General features: G+C 48.7%; 1 long non-coding RNA gene across 1 annotated transcript in view; it reads left to right on the forward strand.

Moving 5' to 3' along the window:
• LOC142316212 (uncharacterized) overlaps window positions 1–17,901 on the forward strand; it is a 48,687-nt gene extending 30,786 nt beyond the window's left edge. Inside the window, exons 2-3 of the long non-coding RNA XR_012754629.1 lie at window positions 13,758–13,908; window positions 13,986–17,901. This is a non-coding gene — a long non-coding RNA (uncharacterized LOC142316212). The remainder of the gene's footprint in view (window positions 1–13,757; window positions 13,909–13,985) is intronic.
• Window positions 17,902–18,177: the final 276 nt, after the last annotated feature.

Here is an 18,177-nt window from a genome sequence, read left to right on the forward strand (position 1 = left end):
CTTGTGCCTCAGATTCTGATGTTGACCGACTTCTTAAATTACTGTCTGTTCTGAAATATTATAAATAAAGAATCTTAATTCCAAGCCTTTTTATTTTTAGTTTAAAGTAATATATATGTTTACTTACGGCCTTAAATCCATTATTGGTGCCAAAAAATTTAAACGATCAAAATATATATATTTTTTTTTCCGCTGTGCCTCAGATCCACTACGACATTGCTCTTGCCTTTCCCGTCGGTATTGATCCCAGCAACTACGCCAGCGCCGAGTTACATCAGACACTATATTATGGAGAAACCACATACATAAAAATTTATCTTAACATACATTTTTGACATGTGTGATATAAAACATCTCCAAATTGATTTTGACATTTGCACTTACTTATCTCTTGACGAACTTCAGAAGATGACTCATTATAAATGGGAAATAATTGTTGACATATGTTTATCCAGCTGGCATCACGCCTATCACGGTCACAGTAGCCTGGGTGTCTTGTATCCCAAATTTCAGGCCTTTCCTGCACCATCACCAGCAGCAGCTCTACATTGATGTGCCTGGACATGTTGTCTGGAAGTTGTCCGTGGAGGCTGAACTTCCTGTTTGTTTTTTTTTAACACATGCACACTGAATTTATATGATGTAATTTCCTTTTTTTTCTTTTAAACTCGAATCAAAATTGCACAGCATACGTGAAACACACAGACGGTCCGTGTGTGTTACGTTTCTTAATCGCACCCATTGGCTTTCATTGGCGATTCTCGGCCGTTTCACGCATGAATACGCAGCATGCTGCCGCTTTTCTCGCATCCAGATTCTGGATGCGAGAAAAGCTGACCAACAGCTCGCACTCATAGAATAACATTGGTCAGAGTTTAATGCGAGAAATTCTCGCATTGCTCTCGTCCGTATTTGTCGCTCGTGTGAGCGTACCCTAACTCCCGGGCTGCTGGGTCCAACTAATGGGCTACATGCGCACATTGCGTTTTTTGCCATGTTTTTTGGTGCAGTTTTGTTGTTAGAAAGTTCTGACTTTCGACTTCCCAGCAACGTCTATGAGAATTCAGATTTGCTGTGCGCACATTGCAGTTTTTTGTCTGTAATTTATTGGTCACAAACTTCAGCATGTTCATTCTTTTTGCATTTTGTCCCTGCGTTTGTCACTAGTGATGAGAGTACTCACAAATCAATCCCCCGCCGACTTTGGGTCGGAGGGGTATTGATCCCTGGAATCTGGCTGGACACTGGTCCCCATATAATCTATGGGGACCAGAATCCGGTGCGAAGGGGTAGGAGAAAGTGCTTCATACTTTCCGGGGCAGCTGTCACATTCATCTTTCGGGGCCGCTCATTAGGCTCACACATATTCACTTCTTCCTCCGCCTACCGGTGTCCGTGATTAGTTGCAGTCAGATGCGACCCCCACACTGAGTGACAGCGTGTTTGACGCTTCTGTGTCGCCCAGGGATAGGGTGTACTCAGATCCGGGCCAAGGGGGCACTTCTGTAGGTATCACGGTGGCGTGACCCGGTCTGTGATCCCAGTCTTATTATTTATGTAAAGGGAAATTTGTAAGTCTATGATCCGTGATGCCACCCGTGGTGTGCGGTGAGGTAGTGGAGCACCGCCGCTGCCGGTCGCAGGATCTCGGGGATGGTGATGGGCAGCAAGGTGGTGATTTTCCCTCTATGGGTAGGGTGTTGATGTCCCGGGACCCCGGTGTAATGGATTGGGGAGTGATGGGTGCAGTCCACGGCTTGGACCGGGTGGTGCAGGAGTACTCACAGTATAAGGCAATAACTGACACGAGTCCGTAACTGGTGCCCACAGATGCTGTGAGGACGGGTCAGGTGTAAGTCAGGTGTTTTTCTCCTGCCTGATGTCTGTGTCTGCTCCAGGTACAGGTCCGTACAGGGTCCCGACAGTTGGCACTGGCGGGCCATCACCCTGTCCCGGTCAACTTTGGTTCCCCACAAGCGGCTGGCCTATTCCTGAGGCCCTTGCTGCCACTTTTCCTAGCTCCACAATGGAGCTCCTTCCACACTTCTCTCCTCCTGCAGACTGACTACAGCTCAAACCCTGCTCTGCCCTTCCTAAGCTCCTCTCGCCTCCTCCCATTTTCCTGGGGAGGGGGCAAGTAGGGCCTGATTGGCTGGTGTGTATCTGTGTGGGAAACTCCCCAAGGGAGAGTGAGATCTGCACCAAAAATATGTATGCAGACCTCTATGACACCCTGGATTTGCCAGGGCGGCACACTTCCAATCACAGACCCGGTCTGCAGGACTATAGCGTACAGTAAAATAAATAATAAAATTGGCATAGGGTCCCCCCCATATTATGATAACCAGCATAGATAAACCCACGGCTACAGGCTGCAGCCCTCAGCCCTGTGCTTATCTTGGCTGTGTATCAAAATAGGAAGAACTGCATGTGACTTATTTTGAAATTATTTAAAGAACTCATTTAAAAAACGGCGCTAGGTCCCCCCCAATTTTCATACCCAGCCAAGATAAAGCAAGACAGCTAAGGGCTGGTGTTCTCAAGCTGGGGAGACCCACGGTTATTGGAAGCCCCCAGTGTTGTGGATGTCATCCGAGGGGTGATGGTTTGGAGCTCCCTCTGATGGTCAGGACTGGGGGTGAAGCTGACAGTGACTCAATAGGTGTGGGACTTAATTGGGAGTTTGGGAAGCCCAATTGCAGATCAGCCTGGGTTATATAAAAGAGCGGTGTCTGCTGGCTGGGGCTGGTTATAGATGTTGTTCCTCAGTCTCTGAATTGGCTTGGAGTTTGTCCTTCCATTTATCCTGTGCCTGTACCATTCCAGATAAGTTGCAAGTTTTTTGCTTTATTGCCTGTTTCACACCTTAGGGTGTTTGTTTTTCTTTTTATTTTGCTGTTTTCTTGCAGGAGAGGAATTGTCGTTCTGTTTTGATGAACATGGAGGTTCCCCCTTTGCAGGCCCCACTGCAACAAAAGGGAGATTCTCCCTCTTCTATTTGATTATTTTCACTTTTGTATTTCTTGTGTGTTTTTTTTTTTTGTATTTTGTTTCTCCCATTATTTACAAGAGTACCTTGTATAGTGGGGGAGAGTCCGTGTGGTCTCAGTATTTTTTATTATCAGGAGATTGGTATTTTCTTCAGGGATTTTTTGCTGGCCGCAATCAGTTATCTGTCCTGTCCTGTTCTATCTAGGAAGTTGGGCCTCGCCTTTGCTAATCTATATTTCCTATCTGTGTATAGTGTTTTTTTACATCACCGTTGGTTTTATATGTTGGGGGCTTGCAATTTGTTTGGGGACTACTCTGAGGCAAGATAGGTTTCCTCATTTCTATCTGTGAGGTGTAGTAAGTTTCACCGCCTGTGATGAGGCATCTAGGTGTGTTTAGGAACGCTCCACGGCTACTTTTAGTGTGGTCTGACAGATAGGGGATTACAGTTAGCTCAGGTTCCAACTACTCTTGTGATTTTCTGCTGATGGGAATTTTGTGATCGTCCACGGTGACCAGATCATGACACCCCAGCCTAAAAATAGCAGCCTGTCGCATCCATTAGATGTTACAACCCCAGCACTTTACCCGGCTCTTCCCCATTGCCATGGTGCGGTGGAAATCTGGGTAATTAAGGGGTTAATGAAAGCCCACAGCTGCAACTAAGCCATAGATTAGTAATGGGAGGCGTCTATAAGACCTCTCCCCATCACTAATCTGTAAGTGAAAAGAAGCACAAACACTCCAAAAATCCTTTATTTGAAATAAAATACAAAGAAAGAAAGAGACCCTCTTTCGCCCTTTTATTAACCCTCAAAATCTCCCTGCAGGCAGAGACTGAGTGAGCCATGCGATGAACAGTGACGTTCCTTAGGATATCCAAAGCTGGAGGTTCCCACGTTCCTCCACCTGTGACCACAGGTAACCTGACCTTAGGGGATCTTAATGAACTCAGATGAGGTCACAGAATCCTCGCACCACCCCTCCCTCCGGCTGGCAATGTCATTGTTAAAGGGAACCTGTCACCAGATTTGGGGCCTAGAAGCTGCAGCCACCACCAGTGGGCTCTTATATACAGCTTTCTAACATGCTGTATATAAGAGCCCACGCCTCTGTGTAGAACATAAAAAAACACTTTTATAATACTCACCTAGGAGGTCGCTCCGGTTCAGACTGGTCAAATGGGAGGCGCCGTTCTCCGGTGCCGGCGCCTCCTCTTTCGGCCATCTTAGTCTTCCTTCTTCTGAAGCCTGGGTGCATGATGCGTTCTACATCATACAGACTCACCGGCACTGAGGTCCTGCGTAGGCACACTTTGATCTGCCCTCCTCAGGGCAGATTAAGGTATTGTAGTGCGCCTGCGCAGGACCTCAATACCGACCTGTGTGCATGACGTAGGACGCGTAATGCATGCCGGATTCAGAAGAAGGAAGACCAAGATGGCCTAAAGAGGAGGCGATGGCACCGCAGAACGGCACCACTCATTTTACCAGTCTGCACTGGAGCGACCTCCTAGGGGAGTATTATAAAGGGGTTTTTTTATGTTCTACACAACAGTCTGGAGTCTTATATACAGCATGTTAGAATGATGTATATAAGAGCCCACCGGTGGTGGCCACAGCTTATAGGCCCCAAATCTGGTGACAGGTTCAATTTAAAGTGCGGAGTCATGCCCGCCAACCCTTTAACACTGACAGTGCCGTCCAGAAGTGCAGGGCAGCCTTGCCACCCCCTACCCTTGCTAGTACCGTCACTGTTAAAGTGTGGGGCTGTGCTTCGCACCCCGCCAGCCTTTTAACATTGACAGTGCCAGCCGGGGGAGAGATGCAGGGCTGCCCTGCACTTTAAGCCAGAGTGTGGTACTCAGGTCACCAGAGGTCATACCGTGGGAACCCAGGTATGACCTCTAGTGAATGGAGTGATGTCACTGCTGCCAGCAAAGTCCCGCTTGTCAGTGTTACCCAGAGCCTGGAGAGATCGGACATGTTTTCGGTCCCTAAAGGCTGGGACATAGCAGAGCCAGGACCGTTGTGGGATGTCATATGGATTACGGCGGAACTTGAAGGATCTTTTTGGGGTTAATAATGAGGGTGCTGTATTTTATTTCAAATAAAGGACTTTTCTCTGTGTTTTTCTTTTTACTTATAGGATTAGTGATTGGTGGGGTCTCATAGACGCCTCCCATTACTAATCTAGGGCTTAGTGGCAGCTGTGGGCTGCCATTAACTTCTTAATTACCCCCGATTGCCACCACACTAGGGCAATTGGGAAGAGTCGGGTAAATTGCTGGGGTTGTTGCATCTAATGAATGCAACAATCCTGGGCGGCTGCAGGCTGATTTTTTTAGGCTAGGGCTCCCAATAACTGAGGGTCTAAAAAGCCTGAGAATACCTGCCCCCAGCTTCCTGGATTTATCTTGGCTGGGTATCAAAATTGGGGGGCCCGCACACCGTTTTTTAAATTAGATTAGATTTAGATTAAATTTTTAGCCAAGATAAACGCACAGCTGGGAGCTGTAGCCTGTAGCCGTGGGCTTTATCTGTGCTGAGTACCATAACATGGGGTGACCCTGCGCCAATTTTTTTATTTATTTTTACTGTACGCTATAGACCTGCCCACCGGCGTCTGTGATTGGAAGCGTCAGGCTGTCACACAGCCTGGGGGCGATGTCTGACTGCAACCAATCACAGATGCCAGTTGGCGGGGTAAGCAGTGACTATGCATGAGCCTAAAGGGCACGTTACACGCTGCGATCTCGCTATCAAGATCGCTAGCGAGCGTACCCGCCCCCGTCGGTTGTGCGACATGGGCAAATCACTGCCCGTGGTGCACAACATCTCTTACACCCATCACATGGACTTACCTTCCCTGCGACGTCGCTCTGGCCGACGAACCGCCTCCTTTCTAAGGGGGCGGTTCGTGCGGCGTCACAGCGACGTCACATGGCAGCCATCCAATAGAAGCAGAGGGGCGGAGATGAGCGGGCAGAATATCCCGCCCACCTCCATCCTTCCTTCTTTTCCGGTGGACGCAGGTAGGAGATGTTCGTCGTTCCTGCGGTGTCACACATAGCGATGTGTGGTGCCGCAGGAATGAAGAACAACATCGTACCTGCAGCAGCAACGATATTATGAAAAGGAGCGACGTGTCAACGACCAACGATTTTTGCCGTTTTTGCGATCGTTGATTGTCGCTCCTTGGTGTCACATGCTGCGATGTCGCTCATGGCGCTGGATGTGCGTCACTAACAAAGTGACCCTGACGATATATAATGTTAGCGATGTCGCAGCGTGTGAAGCACTCTTTTAGCTATGTGCCCACGGGACAACGTACCTGCGGATTTTGCCGCAGGTTTCTCCCCAGGTTTACCACAGCTGCTCCCCGGAATCTGCAGCTATCCATTGCTGCGGAATTCGAGCATTTTGGTTGCAGTAAACCTGCGGGACAAGTGCGGAAATACCTACGGAAGTCCCGCCCTCTATCTCCATAGTGGAAAGGCTGGACATCCGCAGATATTTCCGCATGAATAATTGACATGCAGTTACGTGTGGCTGCTGTAAATCCGCCGCATTTTCCGCAGCCGCACATACCGTAGCATTGATACAACACTCCCCAAATCCAAAAGGATAACATGGGGAGTGTCTGTACTTACGTAAACCTGCGGCTTTATCTGGAAAATCCAGCTAAATCTGCGGGTTTTCCACGGAAAAATCCGCGGGTATGTTGTCCTGTGGGCACATAGCCAAATGAGCAACCCCAGAAGAAGAATGAGTGGCCAAAGGAGCAATGTACAGCCACGCTGGTAACTCTGTGAGTAAATTTCGCTTGCTTCATTATTTTTTTTTCTTTATTCTTACTTCTTTTTTTTATTTCCCAAGTGTCCGGCCCCCGCAGGTGTCTTTGAACTCGTGGGGGTCGGACTTCACAATCTGGTCCACCCCATCACTATTTTTTCCTGAAAAAAAAACCGCAGCAAAATCAGAATTAACAAACGCACCAAAAAAGCATCCAAAATGCACTCAAAATTTATTTTTTTACATTTCCAGGCTCTCTGGGACAAGGTGCAGTTTTGCTACAGTTTTTTTTTTTTGTGACAACAAACCTGCAGCGTGCGTATATAGCCTTACTAGTATAGTCACGCATCTGTACCCAGCCACCTCATATTTTTTATTTTCCTTAGACCCGCAACACACATCCGTGTAATTTGTACGTGTGCGGTACGTATTTGCACGTACCGGAGACACGTACACACAGAGACCCATGTTATTCAATGGAAGATGGCACACGTACGTAAAATCACACGGAACGTGTGTCCGTGTCGTACGTACGTGTACGTGTGTGCGCTTTTCTACACGGGCGACATGTCCGTTTTTGGCCGGCAACACGCAGGCACGGACCCGCTTTAGTCTATGGGTCCGTGCCTGCACGGACCGCACACGGAGTATGTCCGTGTTGAGCACGTATCGTCCGTGTCCGTTTTTCATCACAAAATCTGAAACACTTGTTACCAATCTATCAGGTCAATTGATGGTCATTAATTCAGGCGCCAAACATACATTTCCCGTCTCATTTGCACGCCAGACAGCAGCTGGGCACCTGTCCTCTCACTGCAGGGGAACTTTGAGCACAGAGAACAACACAGGTACTGAGCATGGCGCCCAGAATCGATACTGAGAGGCTGATTGGAGAAGTAGAGAGGCATCCAGAGCTGTGGGACACACGTGTTGATGGCTATCATGACAGGTTAATGGTGGAACGAGCATGGATGGCTGTGGCAGAGATAGTCTACCCTAGGAATGGATGGTCTCAATGTACCCCTGGAAAGAAAAATAGATATGGTGAGGACACATATTTGCATTGCTCCTGTCTTTACCTACATGTGCACATTCTGTAGGCAGATTAGAATCATATTTGTATAGTTTGTTTGGCATGTATTAATGGGCCTGACTCATTTTGAGATACACTGGAGACTCACAAACAGGAGAGTGTATTTATTTTGCCTTTTGAAGTATTCATTGCAGTTTACTAGTAATGTCAGCATGTGTATATGTGGTCTGCAAAGCATTTTATGCATGTACAAAAGGCATTTCAGGGTGCTTAAGCCACTATTAAACATGTTTGGGGTTTGTTTTGGTTTGCATTTCTGTGCTTTTTCTATTGCTAATGTGCAGTGATTTCTCTATACATTTTGAGTTGTATTTCTATGGTTAATTATGCATGTTACTTGGGGTCACCATGTCTGAAATGGTAACAGTAATGTGCAGGGCCGTATTTACCATTAGGCACCCGTGGTCCCGTGCCTGGGGCGGCAGGATGCGGGGGGACGGCACCTTCTAGCAGTAAAAAAAAAAAATTTTTTTTTTACATATCCATTAAATCCGCTGTATTTTCGGAGGGGGGAGGGGGGAGAGGCGCACCTCCATTTATTTGTATCCGCATCAATTAAGACGCAAATGCAGACAAACTGCGGCGGCCGGGCACTGAGAGCTGATTGACCCCGGAACTGCCAGCGCCTGCACTTCCGGGGTCACAGGCGCGCCAATCAGCTCCTTCCCCTGTGCTGCGTCCAATGCTGTGTGGATTTCACATGCAGAGCTCACAGCAGGACGCTGCAGAGGATGCCGCGATGGAAGCCGGTGTCAGAAGAGGATACTCACGTGAGCCAGGAAGATGACAGCGGGCCCTGGAGCAGGTAAGTGCTCGCAGAGCTGAAGATTCATAAGGAGCGTGGGGGTGTCTCTAATGCAGACTGGAGATCTGCGCATGTGGTGGGGGGAGAGAGGTTGATATTGGGGGAGACTTGGGGGAAGAGAAGCTGATACTGGGGGAGGCTGGGAGGAGAGAGTCTGATGCTGGGGGAGGCTGATGCTGGGGAAGGCTAGGAGGGGGGAGGCTGATGCTGGGGGAGGCTGGGAGGGGGAGGCTGATGCTGGGGGAGGCTAGGAGGGGGGAGGCTGATGCTGGGGGAGGCTGGGAGGAGGGAGGCTGATGCTGGGGGAGGCTGGGAGGAGAGAGGCTGATGCTGGCGGAGGCTGATGCTGGGGCAGGCTGGGAGGAGGGAGGCTGATACTGGGGGAGGCTGATGCTGGGGGAGGCTGGGAGAGGGAGGCTGATGCTGGAGGAGGCTAGGAGGGGGAGGCTGATGCTGGGGGAGGCTGGGAGGAGGGAGGCTGATGCTGGGGGAGGCTGGGAGGAGGGAGGCTGATGTTGGGGGAGGCTGGGAGGAGGGAGGCTGATGCTGGGGGAGGCTGATGCTGGCGGAGGCTGGGGGGGAGAGAAGCTGATGCTGGGGGAGGCTGGGAGGAGAGAGGCTGATGCTGGGGGAGGCTGGGAGGAGAGAGGCTGGGAGGAGAGAGGCTGATGCTGGGGGAGGCTGGGAGGAGAGAGGCTGAAGCTGGGGGAGGCTGGGAGGAGAGAGGCTGATGCTGGGGGAGGCTGGGAGGAGGGAGGCTGATGCTAAGGGAGGCTGATGCTGGGGGAGGCTGGGAGGAGAGAGGCTGATGCTGGGGGGGGTTGATGCTGGGAGAGGCTGGGAGGAGAGAGGCTGATACTGGGGGAGGCTGGGAGGAGAGAGGCTGATGCTGGGGGAGGCTGGGAGGAAAGAGGCTGATGCTGGTGGAGGCTGGGAGGAGAGAGGCTGATGCTGGGGGAGGCTGGGAGGAGGGAGGCTGATGCTGAGGGAGGCTGATGCTGGGGGAGGCTGGGAGGAGAGAGGCTGATGCTAGGAGAGGCTGGGAGGAGAGAGGCTGATGCTGGGGGAGGCTGGGAGAAGGGAGGCTGATGCTGAGGGAGGCTGATGCTGGGGGAGGCTGGGAGGAAAGAGGCTGATGCTGGGGGAGGCTGATGCTGGGAAGAGGGAGGCTGGGAAGAGGGAGGCTGATGCTGGGGGAGGCTGGGAGGAGGGAGGCTGATGCTGGGGGAGGCTGGGAGGAGAGAGGCTGATGCTGGGGGAGGTTAGGAGGAAAGAGGCTGATGCTTGGTAGGCTGGGAGTAGAGAGACTGATGCTGGGGGAGGCTGGGAGGAGGGAGGCTGATGCTAAGGGAGGCTGATGCTGGGGGAGGCTGGGAGGAGAGAGGCTGATGCTGGGGAGGCTGATGCTGGGAGAGGCTGGGAGGAGAGAGGCTGATACTGGGGGAGGCTGGGAGGAGAGAGGCTGATGCTGGGGGAGGCTGTGAGAAGAGAGGCTGATGCTGGGGGAGGCTGGGAGGAAAGAGGCTGATGCTGGGGGAGGCTGGGAGGAGGGAGGCTGATGCTGGGGGAGGCTGGGAGGAGAGAAGCTGATGCTGGGAGAGGCTGGGAGGAGAGAGGCTGATGCTGGGGGAGGCTGGGAGGAGGGAGGCTGATGCTGGGGGAGGCTGGGAGGAGAGAGGCTGATGCTGGGGGAGGTTAGGAGGAAAGAGGCTGATGCTTGGTAGGCTGGGAGTAGAGAGACTGATGCTGGGGGAGGCTGGGAGGAGGGAGGCTGATGCTAAGGGAGGCTGATGCTGGGGGAGGCTGGGAGGAGAGAGGCTGATGCTGGGGAGGCTGATGCTGGGAGAGGCTGGGAGGAGAGAGGCTGATACTGGGGGAGGCTGGGAGGAGAGAGGCTGATGCTGGGGGAGGCTGTGAGAAGAGAGGCTGATGCTGGGGGAGGCTGGGAGGAAAGAGGCTGATGCTGGGGGAGGCTGGGAGGAGGGAGGCTGATGCTGGGGGAGGCTGGGAGGAGAGAAGCTGATGCTGGGAGAGGCTGGGAGGAGAGAGGCTGATGCTGGGGGAGGCTGGGAGGAAAGAGGCTGATGCTGAGGGAGGCTGATGCTGGGAGAGGCTGATGCTGCGGGAGGCTCGGAGGAGAGAGGCTGATGCTGGGGGCAGAGAGGCTGATGCTGGGGGAAGCTGGGGGAGAGAGGCTGATGCTGGGGGAAGCTGGGGGAGAGAGGCTGATGCTGGGGAAAGCTGGGGGAGAGAGGCTGAAACTGGGGGAGGCTCGGGGGAGAGAGGCTGATGCTGGGGGATGCTGGGGGGAGAGAGGTTGATGCTGGGGGGGCTGGGGAAGAGAGGCTGATGCTGGGGCAGAGGCTGCTGCTGAAGGCGGGGGAGAGAGGCTGCTGCTGGGGGAATGGGAGAGAGGGGCCAATGCTAGAGACAGAGGACAAGGGTTGAGGGATAGTGCAATGACAAAATCGATTGGGTGGGGGAGTGTAAGGACTCAGAATGAGAGGGGGGCAGCATTGGGAGCTCATTATGGAGAAGGGGCAGCATGTGTGGGCTCAGTATGGAGTGGAGCAATGTAGGGGAGTCAATATCAAGAGTGGGGTAGTGTGTGTGTGTGTGGGGGGGTGTCTCAGCATAAGCGTTAGTGTGGTGGTCTTAGTATGATGAATGGGGCAGCATGGAGGTGTCATTATGGAAAAGAGGAAGGCAGCATTAGGAGCTCATGGAAAGGGGCAGCATGAATGGGACATTGTGAGGAGGGGGCAGCATGCATGGGACATTGTGGGGAGGGGGCAGCATGCATGGGACATTGTTAGGAGGAAGCAGCATGCATGGGACACTGTGAGGAGGGGGCAGCATGCATGGGACATTGTGAGGAGGGGGAAGCATGCATGGGACATTGTGAGGGGAGGGCAGCATGCATGGGACATTGTGAGGAGGGGGCAGCATGCATGGGACACTGTGAGGAGGGGGCAGCATGCATGGGACACTGTGAGGAGGAGGCAGCATGCATGGGACACTGTGAGGAGGGGGCAGCATGCATGGGACATTGTGAGGAGGGGGCAGCATGCATGGGACATTGTGAGGAGGGAGCAGCATGCATGGGACACTGTGAGGAGGGGGCAGCATGCATGGGACATTGTGAGGAGGGGGAAGCATGCATGGGACATTGTGAGGAGGGGGCAGCATGCATGGGACACTGTGAGGAGGGGGCAGCATGCATGGGACACTGTGAGGAGGGGGCAGCATGCATGGGACACTGTGAGGAGGGGCAGCATGCATGGGACACTGTGAGGAGGGGGCAGCATGCATGGGACATTGTGAGGAGGGAGCAGCATGCATGGGACACTGTGAGGAGGTGGCAGCATGCATGGGACATTGTGAGGAGGAGGCAGCATGCATCGGACATTGTGAGGAGGGAGCAGCATGCATGGGACATTGTGAGGAGGGAGCAGCATGCATAGGACATTGTGAGGAGGGGGCAGCATGCATGGGACATTGTGAGGAGGGGGCAGCATGCATAGGACATTGGGAGGAGGGGGCAGCATGCATGGGACATTGTGAGGAGGGGGCAGCATGCATGGGACATTGTGAGGAGGGGGCAGCATGCATGGGACATTGTGAGGAGGGGGCAGCATGCATGGGACATTGTGAGGAGGGGGAAGCATGCATGGGACATTGTGAGGAGGGAGCAGCATGCATGGGACATTGTGAGGAGGGAGCAGCATGCATGGGACACTGTGAGGAGGTGGCAGCATGCATGGGACATTGTGAGGAGGAGGCAGCATGCATCGGACATTGTGAGGAGGGAGCAGCATGCATGGGACATTGTGAGGAGGGAGCAGCATGCATAGGACATTGTGAGGAGGGGGCAGCATGCATGGGACATTGTGAGGAGGGGGCAGCATGCATAGGACATTGGGAGGAGGGGGCAGCATGCATGGGACATTGTGAGGAGGGGGCAGCATGCATGGGACATTGTGAGGAGGGGGCAGCATGCATGGGACATTGTGAGGAGGGGGCAGCATGCATGGGACATTGTGAGGAGGGGGAAGCATGCATGGGACATTGTGAGGAGGGGGCAACATGATGTGAGGTCAATGTGCAGATCATATTTCATAATTGAGGAAGGTGTGGTGGGTATAAAGGGAGGGCAGTGTGTAGTTTATTAGGGGCAGTGTGACAGTCACAGTATATAAGTGGTGACGGTGTGGTGGGAATATTTTATACTCATGCTATGTTTTGATGTGCCTGTGGTGATCCCCATAGGTGTGGTAAGTGCCCTTCGTTTCTCATTGATACTTTTTCAAGTGTTTTACAGAGTAGATCTGCCTTAAACAGATGTCGTGTGCGAAAACTCATAGTGTAAGGCTATGTGCGCACGTTGCGTACAAGCCCTGCAGAAATTTCTGCAGCGATCTGAAGAGCTCAGAGCAGGAGCTGCCGGCAAAGCGCAGGAAAGAAGTGACATGTCACTTCTTTTTGCGCAGCGCTTCGGCAGTAGCCGAAGCGCTGCGCTCTTAAACGCCACGTGCGCACAGCCCCTGCACAATCTCCATAGACTGTGCAGGGGACGCAGGACGCATGCAGTTACGCTGCGCTACAAAGCGCAGCGTAACTGCATGTTTTTACGCGACGTGCGCACATAGCCTTACGTTGTCACTAAGGGGCGCGACCACTTAAAGTGCCTAGGGCAGCACGAAGGCAAAATACAGCCCTGGTAATGTGTATTGTATAATGGAAAATATATGTGGAACATATGGCACTTCATGGGTTAGTAGTCATTTTGTTGCTCATGGCTTACTGTTGGGTTTTTTTTTGTTTTTTTTTAAAAATTATAAGGAGATGAATGATTATTCAGTGGTTTAAGATTTTTACTGGTGAACTTTATTTGTTTCCCATGCTTATTGTGTTATTATGTCACTATATGAGTGTTATGGGTTGTTGTTTTCATACACATGGATGTATGTTCCTATTTTTTACAATTGCTGCAATACAAGACTGTCTAATTTTTTGTAATCTACAATTGTTAGAATTTGTGATCTTATTTTTTTTTTTATTTTTTTTTTTACAGTGGATCTTGTCAAACAGCGATGGCGCTCAGCCCGTGACCAGTTCAGGAGAGAGTATAACCCTGTGGCCACCACAGCTGCCGCTGCAAAAAAGAAAAAATATGTCCATTATGAAAAACTGAGCCTCCTTATGCCCATTATGGAAGTACCAAAGTAAGTTTCTACCATTACATCACATGGTGGTTTTATTTAAAAGGCACACACTAATTATTTTTTTTTTGTCATCAAAGTACAGAGGATAACCTGGAAGATAGTGAGGAAGCCCAGTCAGCAGTATTAACAGCGACCTCTGCTTCTGAGATGGAGCCAACCTCATATCAACCTCCACCAATCCCCAACACCAGCCAGCCAGACGCAGAAGAAATGTCCTCTGATTTGGGTTTGGGCACAAGTCAATCCACTAATATAATTGCAGGCCAGTCTACAGGGCAACAAAGTGGCCCTTCACCAGTTCTTGCAGAGAGTAGTCCACAGCAACATGCAGGCACACAGCCAAGAATATCAACTAATAGCATGGTATACTAATACCATGCGCACAGTAGCCCAATCTATCCGTGGTCGCAGACATAGGCGTTATGAAGATTTACGTTCCCTGCCAGATATCATTGATACCACAATTATACACATGATGAATTCACTGATACCAGAGAGTGATGGAGAGAGATTTTGCCGCTCCCTTTCTCCCTCTCTTGCATTGGTTGCACCTGATAGGCAGGACAGATTGAGGGCGTCCTTAATAACACTAATATCTGCTACCCAACGTGAGCCAGAACCCATTTATTGTTTGGAAGTGATAGAACAATGGAGAGCCAATCCACGTGGCCCACACACAAACTCAACTCAACAAACTGTGGAAAGCCAAACAGATGAACATTTCTCTAATTTCCAACCAAATCCTGTAGTGCAACAAACACATATACAGTGTCCATCTTCTTCTATGGTAACTGATGTACAAATTAGGCCAACAGTTATCCCACACCAATCAGGTACATTAATGACACAAACGCCATCTCAACAGCCAACATTTGTCCCACAAATACCCCAACATACACCAATGCAAACCTCTTTTAACTATCCTAGTATTGGTAGTAATTTTCATAGACTACCTCAAATGATTCAACAACCAACAGCATACCATGTTCCTAATAATCTACAACAACAGTACTTTCAACAACAGACTTACCCAACTAACTTCACATACACACATACTCAGCCTCTTCCAACACATCATTATGTACCACCTACACTTGGTCTTCCATCTGCGCAAACATTTTTTTGTCCTAGGACAATGGTAAGCGCTTGACCCAGAGGACTTACTTATAATTCTGCAGCTGGTTTTTAGGCAAAAACCGCCCCAAAAACTTGCCCGGATATATTTAGTAAATTAAAGTAGAGATTTTTTCCATAAATGGAGAATCTCACAAACCAGCGCTGAAAAATAAGATTAGTAAGGACTATCCTTGGATCTTGCTCAGTATAATATTGTGAAGGAGACGTAACTGTCTGTCTGTTCTCTACCAACTACGGAACCTGTCGGTTCACTGGCAGGTGAACGCCCAAGCAGGTGCACGGAGGAGCCTACAACCCAGGGCAGAACAGCCCTGCTCTATTAATCTTTAATCGGCATCCTGTATTCTGGATTTGAAGATTTTGCATATTGCGATTCAGCAACAACTTTCCTCTCCAGACAGGAGAAAAAACTACTCCACGCAAGGACCACATCTCACGGAACTCTCCTTGGTAACATCGGTGTCAGGTAACACACACTGGGGACCTGTAACGGGCCCCCGGTACACTGATTCTTTTACCGCTAGACTCCTCATTAGGAGCACGGTGTATCCAACCCTAACCAGGGGCCGTGAATGAGTGCAGCGTGGCTGTCAGTGACTATCTAACAGGCAGTAAAGTTTTAACCTCGGTGCAGACACCCGTAAGCAGGAAGATTGCCCTGATACACGGGCTAGTACGGTCGTAGCACTTCCTTGGAAAAACTTTCTGCAACTATTTAACTGCTTTTTCCTGAGAAAATCACCCTCTTTTTGATCGCACCATTAACATCAGTAACTTTAGTAATATTCGTGGTTGCCACCGGCCGGGGCCCCACGATTCTACAGTCGTAGTGTGCTCATCAATGTGTACATGTTTGTTTTTGTCTCTTTTTACTTGCAGAAATTAATTGTGTTTCTATTGTTAGGGAATAGTGGTAGCAATAAATTTTAAAAATAGTCCTTACTCTTATTTTTCAGCGCTGGTTTGTGAGATTCTCCATTTATGGAAAAAATCTCTAATTTAATTTACCATCTGCTCAAACAGCCTCATTATTTGTTCCAAGTACAACAACTGTTACTAGTGGAAACACTGATCAGTCACTCACTACAACATCTACTGTTGTGCAGCAAACATATTCTGGAGATGTCAATGCAATGGAGCCTACACAGGAAAACATCACTAGCCTAGAGGATTTAGTTGAATCATAATGTGATATTGTATGTATTATATTACATTTTGGTATGTTTTCTAGGGTATTGCTGGTGGGGAAACATATCAAAATGTAACACATTACTTACTCTATATACATGTGGTCATATTTTTTGTTTTCATTTACAAAAATTCAATACAAATTACTCTTTCACTTCAAAAACAATACCTGCCTGTTAGAATGATGCCTTGCTCTGGACATGTTGTTTGGACCATCCATTAGAATAAACTAGGTTTAGGGAAAAAATGCACGCACATAAACAACTACACTAACATTCAGACACATTTATTATTAAAAATCCAGCCACTATGCAGTATCTGCATTTGGTCTGGTCCCATACTTGTATTCCAATAGTGTCAAACAAATTATGTTTGCGTGACATTATTGCATAATAAAGTATGGTGTTTTGTATGGGCTAATGTCACTGACAAAATTGTATTTTAAAAAAAAAAAAATACAGAGTGTCTTGCAAAAGATAACATACATACATAGGTAAAATAATAAATCTGGACTAACTTTTTCAAATCAAAATTGCCATAATTTTATTAGTCATGTACATTCAGTAGTACTGTTTTTAGATTAACAAAAATTTCTGATGTTAAAACAATATAGTTATATCACAATAGCTTATGGGGACCATAAACACAACCAACCAACCAAAAAACCTCAAATTATACCTATGTATGGTCATTTTCTCTTTTGTAATACATATGTGTTTGTGCTTATCTAACCAAGTGATACAAAACTATAACAATGCCAAAATTATACATGACTATGGTGATTTAAACTAAAATAATCTTTAAACTGATTCCTCACTTGTAGACCAGAAGTGGACACAGTGATTCTGACACTACCATTCTCTACAAATGGTGCAATTAAACCAGGCAACTTCTCAATGTCTTCGTCATTGCTTTCATGTAATCTACAGTAATTATGTAACACTACTGTCGATTTAATGACAGCCTTGACGGTGGTTGGTTGGAGTTGGATGGTGGTTTGATAAATGCGCCATCTTGAGGCCAAAATGCCAAAGGCACGTTCAACATAACAACGTGCTCTTGCCAATTTGCTATTAAATAGGGCTTTTGATCTGTCCAGCCCACTTCTGGGATATGGACGCATCAAATGCCTAGACAATGCAAACCCCTGATCTGCAACCATTACAAAAGGGACAATTGGGCCATTAGTACCAGGCAATGGTCTTGGTGCAGGCAAACTTAAACTATCAGACATTAATTGTCTTGCTAAACGTGAACTTCTGAACATGCGTGCATCTGAGGCACTGCCATAGGCCCCAATATCAGCAAATAAAAAGCAGTAGTTTGTATCTACCATGGCCAAAATAACTACAGAAAAATATTTATGATAATTAAAATATCTTGATGCAGAGTTTGGTGTTTCTTCACTCTAATGTGTTTTCCGTCAATGGCACCAATACAATTTGGGAAAGCTGTTTTCTCCAAAAATTCATCTGAAATGTGCATCCATTCCTGTGTTGAAGGCAGCTGCATGACATGATGCCTAAGAATCTCCCAAAGCACAGTGCAGGTATGCAGGATAATCTTGCCAATTGTGGACCTTCCCAATAAGAATTCGAAATGTAGACTGCTGATGGATTGACCAGTTGCTAGGTAACTGAAATAGAATAAAAACATGACATTACTTATGTGCATATGTGATCTTTACTTTCCATATTGGAAAAATATTTAATTTTGTGTTTAATAAACAAGCTTGTTTGAGTTAAGCCTCTTGTTTCTTCAATTTTGGTTGAGATAGAATGGTAGATGTGACTTCTCAGATCTTAATTTTAAATTGCACTATGGTTAAGTGATCTACAACATGATGCCTTAGCAACTTAACATGTATTTCAATATAACCGTTAAAGCATGAGTATACATGACAACACCTACCGTAAAGTCACCAACAGTCGTTCCTCAGGGGAG

Source organism: Anomaloglossus baeobatrachus, chromosome 1, assembly GCF_048569485.1.
Source record: "Anomaloglossus baeobatrachus isolate aAnoBae1 chromosome 1, aAnoBae1.hap1, whole genome shotgun sequence".
NCBI lineage: Eukaryota > Metazoa > Chordata > Amphibia > Anura > Aromobatidae > Anomaloglossus > Anomaloglossus baeobatrachus.